Raw genomic sequence first — 11,671 nt, 5'->3', positions numbered from 1 at the left:
ACTTTGTCAAAATAGTACTGACATTTGGACCAAAATTAATCATGTGAACATCCTTCATCTTCTTCTTCTTTGCTCCCTTTATCGTTTATATGCATTAATATGCTAATAGAACTTTGTTCCTTTTATCCTTTATGGTCATCTTCAATCCCAAAACATAACACATTGTTAACATCAATGTTCGTCAAAGATTCAGATTTTATGACAAATATAGCCGCCATGTTGATCCAAATCTAATTTGGATCAATTTATCAAATTTTGTAAAACTTGGTGTGATTTCACAACAATGCTCACCGTAGCTGCCTTGGGGCGACTATATTCTTGAAAAGGCAAAGCACTAATAAACTCACCAAAAAGTTTTCAAATTGATCAGATGAGGGAAGATCCTTCAACTTCAGATCATAATTGGCATTCCATACGAAATTCTATGGCTTACTTTGATCCTGAAGATTTTTGAGACCACTGGCTCAACTTCAGAGAGGATTTCCTGTTCGTTGTGGATGTAAAAAGGTCCAACCTTTCTCTAGTTGCAGTAAACATTGAAGCCATGTTGAAACTCATTAGGGTTTGAGCTTATAATCATCATGAATCATATATACACATACACATCTCTGGATTTATAGAGACGTTTCAATCCTACATAATCAACTTGATAAAGTGGAGCGGGCCTTGAACTATTTGGAGAAAGCGGACCCGAAACTGAGATTTTTAAGTTAAAACGGGGTTGTTGAAATTTAGTGATTTCGGACCCTAATTTCATTGGATTCGGCACACTGAATCAAACCCATAGGTCTATAGACCAATGGTGGACGTGTTTTTTAGCCATCCGAGGTCGTTTAGGGCCTCAAATCGGCCTTTTTTGTGTTTTATCGCACTTTCCTTGTTTTGTTGTTTTCCTTTTCCTTTTAGGTTTCGGATTAGGTTTTTATTTGTCAGCCTATATAAAGGCTCGACCCCCACCTTATGTAAGGCAGTTATTGATTAATAAAAATTTCAGAGTTTAATCTCTTTCTTCCAATTTTCGTTAGTCGTGTGCGATTCAACGATAGTTGACGGTTTTAAGCTTTGTTCGTGCGCGAGCATTCGTTTAGAATGAAAGTCTGTTTATTCCGCTGCGTCAGTTGGTATCAGAGCCTAAACCGTTATCGTCATGCCGCCCAAAAGAAGAGTAGTGGATGAGATTAACACGCGAGAGGATCAACAACAGCTGGAACAAAGGATTGGACAGCGGGTTGAGCAAGCGATAGGGCAACGATTCGAACAGCGATTCGATGACATCGTGGATCAGCTGACACGGAGGTTGGGTGACATGTTCGCAACTCACGTACAACGAAACCCTAATCCGCAGTATCATCATCAGCAAAGGAATCCGTTCGCTGCTGATTTTGACGAAGAAGGGACTGATGAGGAGTATTATGAAGAAGTCAGGAGGCCTCGTCCACCACGTAATGTGGGAGACGATAGGCATTGGGAGGCTGGAATGAGGACGGAGATTCCTGAGTTTCGAGGTTCCCTTCAACCTGAAGAGTTCCTTGACTGGTTGACCACTGTGGAAGAGATCCTAGAGTTTAAGGGTGTTCCTGAAAACAAAAGGGTGCCTTTAGTCGCTACTCGGCTCAGAGATAGGGCGATGGCGTGGTGGCAGCAGTTGAAGCAAACTAGGGTTCGACTGGACAAATCGAAAATTACAAGTTGGGAGAAGATGAAGAAGCAGTTGCGGGCGACGTTCCTGCCATATAATTACCAGCGTATTATGTACCAGAGGTTGCAGAATCTGCGGCAAGGGAGTCGTTCAGTTGATGAATATACGACCGACTTTTACCAGCTCATTGCTCGGAACGAGGTACATGAGACAGAAGATCAATTGGTGGCCAGGTATATTGGTGGTTTGCGAGAACAGATAAGGGAAACCGTCAATATGTTTGATTCCATGTCGGTTTCTACTGCTCACCAAAGGGCAGTCCAACTGGAAAAGAGGCGTGTTAGCGGGTTCGGGCAGTCTGGTGGGTTCGGGCAGTCTGTAGGAGGAACGCGGGAATTTGTGAAAACTTCAGCCCCTACAACAGCAGCAGCACCTAGTGCTAACAGAAGAACTGCACCAAGCAGTAGCTCTATGAAGTGTTTCTCATGCGGTGAGGTTGGGCATAGACAGGCTGACTGTCGAAAGGCAGGAAAGAGAGCGATGTTTGCTGATACGGAAGAAGGAGAGGAGAATGTCCATTATCGAGAAATTGATGGAGAACCTGTCTTTGATGATGAGGAGCCTATAGATGAAGAGATTGTGATAGGAGATGTTGGGACTTCGCTGGTTGTAAGGCGATCGTGCTTGACGCCCCGAGCTGTGGAGGAACGGTGGCTAAGAAATAATATATTTCAGTCCACTTGCACCATTAAGGGGAAGGTGTGTAAGTTTATTATTTATTCTGGAAGCTGTGAGAATATCATCTCAACAGAGGCAGTGAAGAAGTTGGAACTAGTACCCGAGAAACATCCGGCACCATACAAGTTGGCCTGGTTGAAGCAGGGAGGTGAGTTGACTGTAACCAAACGAGTTTTGGTATCTTTTTCTGTGGGAACTAGATATAAAGATGAGGTGTGGTGTGATGTGGTACCCATGGATGCGTTCCATCTCCTATTGGGGAGACCGTGGCAGTTTGACCGGATCGCGTTCCACAATGGTAGGGCCAATACTTACAGTTTTGTTTTCAATGGTGCTAAAATTGTGTTGGTACCTACGAAGGAGGAAATCAGTAAAGCAGCGCCCAACGGAAGCGTCCTATTGGTGAATCGGGTACAACTGGAGGAAGAGCTTCGGGATACTGAGGTGGTGTATTTGTTGATGGGTAAGCGAGCAGATCGAGAAGGGGTGATCCCAGACGAAGTTAAGCCGTTGCTGTCAGAATTTCATGATCTGTTCCCAGAAGAATTGCCCAATGGTTTACCACCCATGCGGGAAATTCAACACCAGATTGATCTGGAGCCAGGGGCCGCATTACCCAACCGTCCACATTATAGGATGAGTCCGGGCGAGCATGAAGAGTTGAGGAGACAGGTAGAGGAGTTGCTAGCAAAGGGGTACATTAGAGAGAGTTTGAGCCCTTGTGCAGTACCGGCCCTATTGATCCCAAAAAAGGATGGCACGTGGAGAATGTGCGTGGATAGTAGAGCTATCAATAAAATCACGATCAGGTACCGTTTTCCTATCCCTCGCTTAGATGACCTGTTGGATCAGTTGAGTGGAGCTACTGTGTTTACAAAGCTGGATTTGAAGAGCGGGTACCATCAGATTCGTATTCGGGATGGAGATGAGTGGAAAACAACTTTCAAAACACGCGAAGGGCTATATGAGTGGCTGGTGATGCCATTCGGATTGTCAAATGCCCCTAGCACCTTCATGCGAGTTATGAACCAGGTCTTGAGACCTTTTATTGGTACTAGTGTTGTTGTTTATTTTGATGACATTCTGATTTACAGTAAAAACCCACTTGAACATTTGGCTATCTTGAGGGAGGTTCTCACTGTTTTGAGGAGAGAGCAATTTATTGCTGCTGTCAAAAAGTGTGTTTTCATGTCAACCAGGGTGCTGTTTCTTGGTTATGCTGTTTCAGATGTGGGTTTGCAGGTAGATGAGTCCAAAATTGAGGCTATTAGACACTGGCCCCGACCTAACACTATTACTGAAGTTCGGAGCTTTCATGGGCTGGCGTCATTTTATCGGCGTTTCATACCTCATTTTAGTAGTATCATGGCTCCTATTACTGATTGTATGAAGCAGAACGGGAAGTTTGTGTGGACCAACGAGGCGGAGTCAGCTTTTGAGCTCATCAAGGATCGCCTTACTTCGGCTCCGATTTTAGTCCTTCCTAATTTTCAGCAGCCTTTCGAGCTTCATTCTGATGCTTCCAAGATGGGAATTGGAGCTGTACTCAGCCAGAATAATAGGCCAGTGGCGTATTTCAGTGAGAAGCTGTCAGGAGCGAAACTGCGGTACAGTACTTATGATGTTGAGTTTTACGCAGTTGTGCAGGCCATTAAGCATTGGAGGCATTACTTGTTCTAGCGGGAGTTTGTATTGTTCACTGACCATGAAGCGTTGAAGCATTTGCATAGTCAAGACAAAGTCTCAGCCAGACATGCGAGATGGGTTGCGTATCTGCAACAGTTCACCTTTGTTTTAAAACATAAATCTGGGGTTGCCAACAAGGTGGCGGATGCATTGAGTAGGAGAAGAGGGTTGCTCAGCAAATTATCGGTTGAGGTATTTGGATTCGACTCTTTCGCTGAATTGTATGATACTGACCCATATTTTGCTGGTGTATTGGCAAAAGTACGAGCTGGAGAGCGTACAAGTTACCACATTCAAGATGGTTTTCTATTCAAAGGCAACCAGTTGTGTGTCCCTGAGTGTAGTTGGCGGTTAAAAATTATTGAATAGCTACACGGAGAAGGTCATGTGGGCCGGGATCGTACCTTGCAGTTGGTTCAGGCCAATTACTTCTGGCCTTCTATCAGGAAAGAATTGGAGAAATTGGTACAGAGGTGTCGCGTGTGTCAAGTTTCGAAGGGAACAACTACTAATGCAGGGTTGTATCGTCCACTTTCTGTTCCTACACAGCCGTGGGCAGACATCAGTATGGACTTCGTGTTGGGGTTACCGCATACACAACGGGGTAATGATTCTATTTTTGTTGTGGTGGATCGTTTTTCTAAGATGGTACACTTTATTCCTTGTAAAAAGACAACTGATGCTGTTCAAGTAGCTCAATTGTTCTTCCGAGAGGTTTATAAGCTGCACGGCTTGCCAGCATCCATTGTGTCTGACCGGGACACTCGATTTGTTAGTCACTTTTGGCGGAGTTTGTGGAAAATGGTCAATACACAATTGAATTTTAGTAGTGCCTACCATCCTCAAACTGATGGGAAAACTGAAGTTGTGAATCGGTCCTTAGGCAATCTGTTGCGTTATTTGATTGGTGACAAGGCTAAGACATGGGATGTAGTGTTGAGCAAAGCTGAGTTTGCGCACAACCATGCTGTTAACCGCAGTACGGGTTTCAGTCCTTTTGCTGTGGTTTATTCTGTTGTTCCTCGAGACCCACTTGATTTGGTGTCATTGCCAGATAAGACACACGTGCATGGGAAGGCAGAAACTTTTGTGAACAGCTTGGTGGAGGTGCATAAGCAAGTTCATGATAATCTTGTGACGGCAGCAAGCAATTACAAGAAATATGCAGATACGAAGCGCCGCCAAGTCGAATTTGAAGTTGGGGATTTTGTTTGGGCTGTCTTGACTAAGGAAAGGTACTCCGTGGGAGATTATAACAAGCTGTCTGCTAAGAAGATAGGGCCCATGGAGATTGTGGAGAAAATCAACCCAAATGCTTACCGGTTGAAATTGCCTAGTCATATTCGCACTGCAGATGTTTTTAATGTGAAGCACCTGATTCCGTTTTCTGGCGATTCTTCTGATGATGACAATTTGAGGGCGAATTCTGTTCACCCAGGGGAGAATGATGAAGTGGAGCGGGCCTTGAACTATTTGGAGAAAGCGGACCCGAAACTGAGATTTTTAAGTTAAAATGGGGTTGTTGAAATTTAGTGATTTCGGACCCTAATTTCATTGGATTCGGCCCACTGAATCAAACCCATTGGTCTATAGACCTATGGTGGACGTGTTTTTTAGCCATCCGAGGTCGTTTAGGGCCTCAAATCGGCCTTTTTTGTGTTTTATCGCACTTTCCTTGTTTTGTTGTTTTCCTTTTCCTTTTAGGTTTCGGATTAGGTTTTTATTTGTCAGCCTATATAAAGGCTCGACCCCCACCTTATGTAAGGCAGTTATTGATTAATAAAAATTTCAGAGTTTAATCTCTTTCTTCCAATTTTCGTTAGTCGTGCGCGATTCAACGATAGTTGACGGTTTTAAGCTTTGTTCGTGCGCGAGCATTCGTTTAGAACGAAAGTCTGTTTATTCCGCTGCGTCACAACTTAACCTACAATGGCAAGGAAGACTAGAACATATGCAGCGGCATTGCAAACACACGATGAAGACCAAGAAGATCTCAAGGAGGATGATGAAGAAGAAAAACAAATCAGTAGCAATCTGACTGGATCATTGGGAAAGAAACTAGCTGTCCAATCTGACTGGAAACTGTTCAGAAAACAAATAGCATTTGAATAATCCATTTGATCATGCAATTTGAGAACACAATGAACCAATATAAAAACATCATATTTTTCACTTTAAGCAACACAGGTTAACAATAATAAGAGATTTGTTATTTTAGAACTTAACTTACATAGTTTATAATTCGCCGGCAACGTTCTGCAATCATTGCTAGAATATCCATTTTTTTTCCTTGGGAGTTGTATGAGTGAGAACATGGACTGATGAAGCAGTCACATCTAGACATGGATTTTCTTCCAATTTCTTTACCATTTTTTTCCTGCAAAAATTAAAATTATCATATGAATCATAATTAGAACATCTAGGGTTTTGAAGGATGGCTAGATGTATTCATGTTCCTGGCTAATCATTTTTCCTGCAGCCAATTTGTTTCAAACCATCACAATCAACTGAAATTGTTCAGATTTCTTTTAATTTCTTAAACACTGCAACCTAGATCTATTCAAATTGGTTTTATTCATATACATATAAAGATCTTATTAGAATTTAATCTAGATTTGTACACGTTTATTTTATCTTAAATATACCAGGCTATTCCCAGTTGGTTTTAATAAAATAATAATAATAAAAAAGACTAAGCTCACAATAGCTTACCTTCCTTGCTCGCCTAAGCAGCCATGGTTACATCTCCCTCTCTCACTCTCTCTATTTAGTGAAGGCAGTGAGAGCTCTGTATGTTTCTTTATTGATTTTATTTTTCTGATAATTGGACCAGTTTTTTCTAGGCTTCCCAGCTTGAACTAAGACCTAATCAAATACAATACCCAAAATTAGATCGATCCAAATCTAAAATCATCATCTTTGACAATAACTTTTTTTATTCTTTTCATAAGATGTCTGAATAATAGAAGTAATTATGAATAAGAGATAAAGATGAAGAAAAGATAGTGACCTGATCATTTTTCGCAAACAATAAAGATGAAGATAACTGTGACGGTGAAGCTCTATCTGGGTGGTTTTCAAATATAGTGAAGGTGAAGAGAAGAGACTACCAATTTAAAGACCAGCAATTAGGGTTTTACGGAAGTAGTTAACAGGTAAAAGGGAAAAGCCAAATCCTCATATCTAGAATATTGGACTTTATATTACAACCCAAATTATTTGTTTTGGTTCTTTCTCAAAAATAAATAATAATTTATAAGAAATTAAAAGAGCTGATATTTTTTTTTCCCAAAGTGAGTTGAAATTAATATTATGGAATCGCAATTAATTTTTTACATTTAAAGTTGTTATTTTGTAAATTGTTAGGCTTAACATTTTATAGATAGAGAAATTCCTACCAAACTAACTACACGGAAATTATGTAGCGTTTTCTATCCAACCATGCATCCGATCAAATTTATCCATTAATTGACTTCCATGTGTTGATGAAGTGGCACTCAATGGAATTGAGAAGATGAAAAAAGAGAAAATGATGAGCAATTGCTCTTATAGTTGATATCAATGTCCAACATGTGCCTTACTTTAATTTTTTAGCTTTAGATGCGTACCACATCATCCTTATGTAAATATTAATTGATGCTCAAGTTTAATAAAATGAGGGATTGTGATACATAACTCACAAAGAGTTGTAAAAAATTTATTTTAGTTTATTGTGCAATTAGGTTGTTTTTACTTCCTCGCAAGATTAGCATCTTTACACTGATTTATATTTTGATGAACCAAATTATAATTTAAGTTTTAGTGTAGTTATTAGTTGAAAATATATATCTATATTCTATTTATAAATTATATTGAATGTACATAATTAGATTCAAAATTAGTTTTAATTTTTGAGAATTTTGTATACATAATACACTGGCAAGCATTTTGTAAGATGATTAGCAAAATCAAGTGCAATAAAAAATTCTATGTGCGGCCTTCCAAATTCTAACTTTAGACAACGACATTCCACGTGTGTATATATTTATTACTATAACATTACGGTATATATTAGTGATTTTTTATTTTAGAAAATATGATATATATAAATTGAATAAAAGTTTTAACAAATATTATTTGAAAGTAAAACAAATCGATATATTGAAATATACCAAGTAATATGCTTGAATATATGCACGATTTGGTTCAAATTATTTAAAATTTCTTTTACTCATCAAATAGTAGCCACTACAAGAAAAATGGTCTATTACGATACTTTTTTAGCGACGCTTTTCAGTATGTGTCTTAATATTTTCAAATTTAGCCACGCTTTCGTCCACCTCCTCTTGCCGCACAATGCACCGATGGTGTAAAATTTGAAGATGAATCTTCCCTGGCAAGTTGCCGCTCCTCAGAAAGAAGCAAGCCAGTGAGATCCTCAAACTTGATTAACTCTAATCGAGCCTCAATTGCACGGACAAATGGACGATAGGTGGGTCCCAATCCATCTAATGTTGCTTCAACAAGGTCATCCTCTGAAATTGGATGTTGGAGTACGGTTAATTGATCACTGGTCAATTTTGCAGTTTGCAAATAATCTGAAATTGAATCAATATCACGGCAGAGACTGTGCAATCAGTGATTAACACGTTTTCAATTTCGATATTTCATAATAGAATTAGTGATTAACACGTTTTCAATTTTGATAAAAAAAAATTTGAATTTTGTTTTAAGTCGTACTAAACACATTATACTTTTTAACTTTTTACTTTTTATGCATATGTTTATGATTTGTTATTGACGAGTGAACAAACTAAACACACGTGCATTGGAGATGACATGATTCGTGACATAGAAGACAATTTGATGAATTATTTCTCTCGACTGCCAATGTTAGAGGTACAATTGCATCATTTTAGATGTAAGAGATAAAATTACTTCCAATTATCAATGTAAGTGGGGTCCTCATTTCAGAGAATTTATCTATATACAATGTACATTTATCTTTAAAAACAGAGTCCTCAATTTCATTAGATGTCTCCAAATATATTTTTGGAGCTTATTTATTTTCAAAAATAATATTTGAATTTATAGTTATAAAAAATGTTATGAACTTTTTCTAAATAACATATATTTGAATAAAAAAACTAAATGGAAATATGACATAAAATATGGCAACTTATCTTTAACCTTTTACAAAAAAAAAAAAAAACATTTAACCTACTGAATATCGTTATGGTATATTGTCTGAATTATTAAGCAGTTACATATACAAACAAAAATGAATGATATTTATTTGAGAAAAAATATATAAATGAAATTAAAATAATTTAATTGTTAGTAAAAATGATATTATTTTCAGAATTTGTTGTAAGCAGTTACATATACAAACAAAAAATGAATAATATAATTAAGAATTTCTATTTAACCTTTAAAACTAAATTACGCCATTTTCATTATAAAAGTACCTCTAAAATTGATAACTACGATCAATCTCACTCCTAACATTTAAAATGATACAATTTTACACCTAACTTGGCAGTAAAGAGCAATTTTACCTATAAAGTTAGCAAGTTTGGCTAATTTTAGACATTAAAAAAGATTTTGTGTGTTATTTTTATAATTTCATAAGAGAATTAGTAATCAATATCTTTTTAAATTGGGTTAATTTTAAATAATTGTCTTGTGCTTTCACGCTTTTACAAAACGGTACCTATGATTTTTTTTATTAGAAACTCAATATGGTTTGGAATATTTTCATTTTTTATTGACATTATCAAATTCGGCCCATAACGAACTCAAAATGAAAATTTTCAAGAATTAAAGTTGTTATGTATCGTATTTACTACTGAATCACATTTTGTTTTCAAAATCATTATTTTTGAATTTTGCCTCTCTAAACATTAATTTTCTCTCTCGTAAAAAAAACACTCAAGTAAACTCAAACCTAAAAAGTTGAATAATTAAACTTACTTAAAATATCATTTAATTCTTAAAAAAATTCATTTTTATGTTGTTATCGGCCAAATTTAGCAATGTCAACAAAAATGAAAATTCTGCAAACCATAGGATTCGGTTTGTAACAAAAAAACCGTAAATACCGATATGCAAAACCGTGAAACCACATGACATTTATTTGAAATTAACCCTTTTTAAATTTGATGAAATATTTGAATTTTATTTTCAATACGTACTAAGCACATTATTTTTTTCATGTGGATACAAATGTTTGTGATGTGATGAGTGAAAAAATTACGCACACGTGCGATACAGATGGCATGATTTGTGATAGAGAAGATAATTTGATGAATTATTTTTCAAATTGACCCAACTTGTCAATGTTAGGGGTCATAGTACTCTTTCCTGCTAATCTTAGAGGTAAAATTGGAACATTTTAGACATTAGAGGTAAAATTGCTCATACAAATCAATGTTAGAGGTATTTTTGCATCTTATCCGAATTTTAATTTTCTATTAATTTATGGATGGAATCGATTTTACTAAAAATGTTAACAATAAAATTTTAATTATTTTATATGTTAAAGGTACATATAACACCTCACTTCAAATGGCAAATTTTTTTTTACTTTTTTAACATTCACATTGTTTAAATACAAAATTTAATTGTAGCAATAAAATGAACAAAAGTGGAGAATTAATCTACATACATTATGATGAGTAAATATTCATTGTTGTATACAAAGGAGGTACACTTTTGTAAGTTCACTGGATTCAAAGAATTTATCTAGGTACAATATAAGTTTTTTTTTTTTTTTATAGAATAGGTACAATATAAGTTTATATTTAAAAACACTACAAGAAAACAGCTACTTTACGACCAAAATTAGCGACCACGTGAAATTCAGTCGCTAAATTGCGACTGTTGTAGTCGCTAGTTTCTTTATATAGTCGCAAAAAGTAGCGGATCACTTAATGCCCATGTTACCACGTGTATTTTCATTTAGCACTGCGCTCGACCTAAGATATAAATTAATAAAAAAAAAACTAAAATATAAATTAAAGAAAAACTAAAAAAGAAAAAATAAATATAAATATGACATTTAAAAAAAGGAAAACCCTAAATTCTTTCTATTCTCGACCTAGCCCCCCTCCTCTCTTCTTTGCGCTTTGAACTCGACCTAAGCCCCCTCTTCTCTCTGCTCTGCTCTCCGACCTAAGCTACTCTCCTTTCTTCTTGTTCGACCCAATCTTTCTCCTTTCAGACATCTGACCTGATCCATCTCCCTTCTTTACGGCTTCCTTCTCCGATTAACTCTAACTGAGCATCGTGGAGCATACGACATTTTTTTCTGTATGCTGGAGCTTGTACCTGAAATTGGAGGAGTTTGAAAAGATACTAGAGGAAGGAAGAACGAGAAGCAGAAGGCTGTTAGCTCTAGCCTTCTTTTTATTAAGGTAGCAATCCTTTAGGCACTAGTGCCCTAGAAATTTCAGTCTTCATTTTGTATGATTGCAGATACTTATTAGGATGTTAATCATTGTGGGTTTTAATGATTTGCTAATTAATTGTATTTGTGTGTGCGTTTTGTCTCTGAAATGATTTCCTAGTTTCAACTTAATTGTGGTTTTATCTTGGGAATATTGAACTTTTGAACTTGAAATCGTTGTT

The sequence above is a fragment of the Euphorbia lathyris genome, chromosome 6, assembly GCF_963576675.1.
Source record: "Euphorbia lathyris chromosome 6, ddEupLath1.1, whole genome shotgun sequence".
Lineage (NCBI taxonomy): Eukaryota > Viridiplantae > Streptophyta > Magnoliopsida > Malpighiales > Euphorbiaceae > Euphorbia > Euphorbia lathyris.
This window is presented reverse-complemented; position numbering follows the sequence as displayed.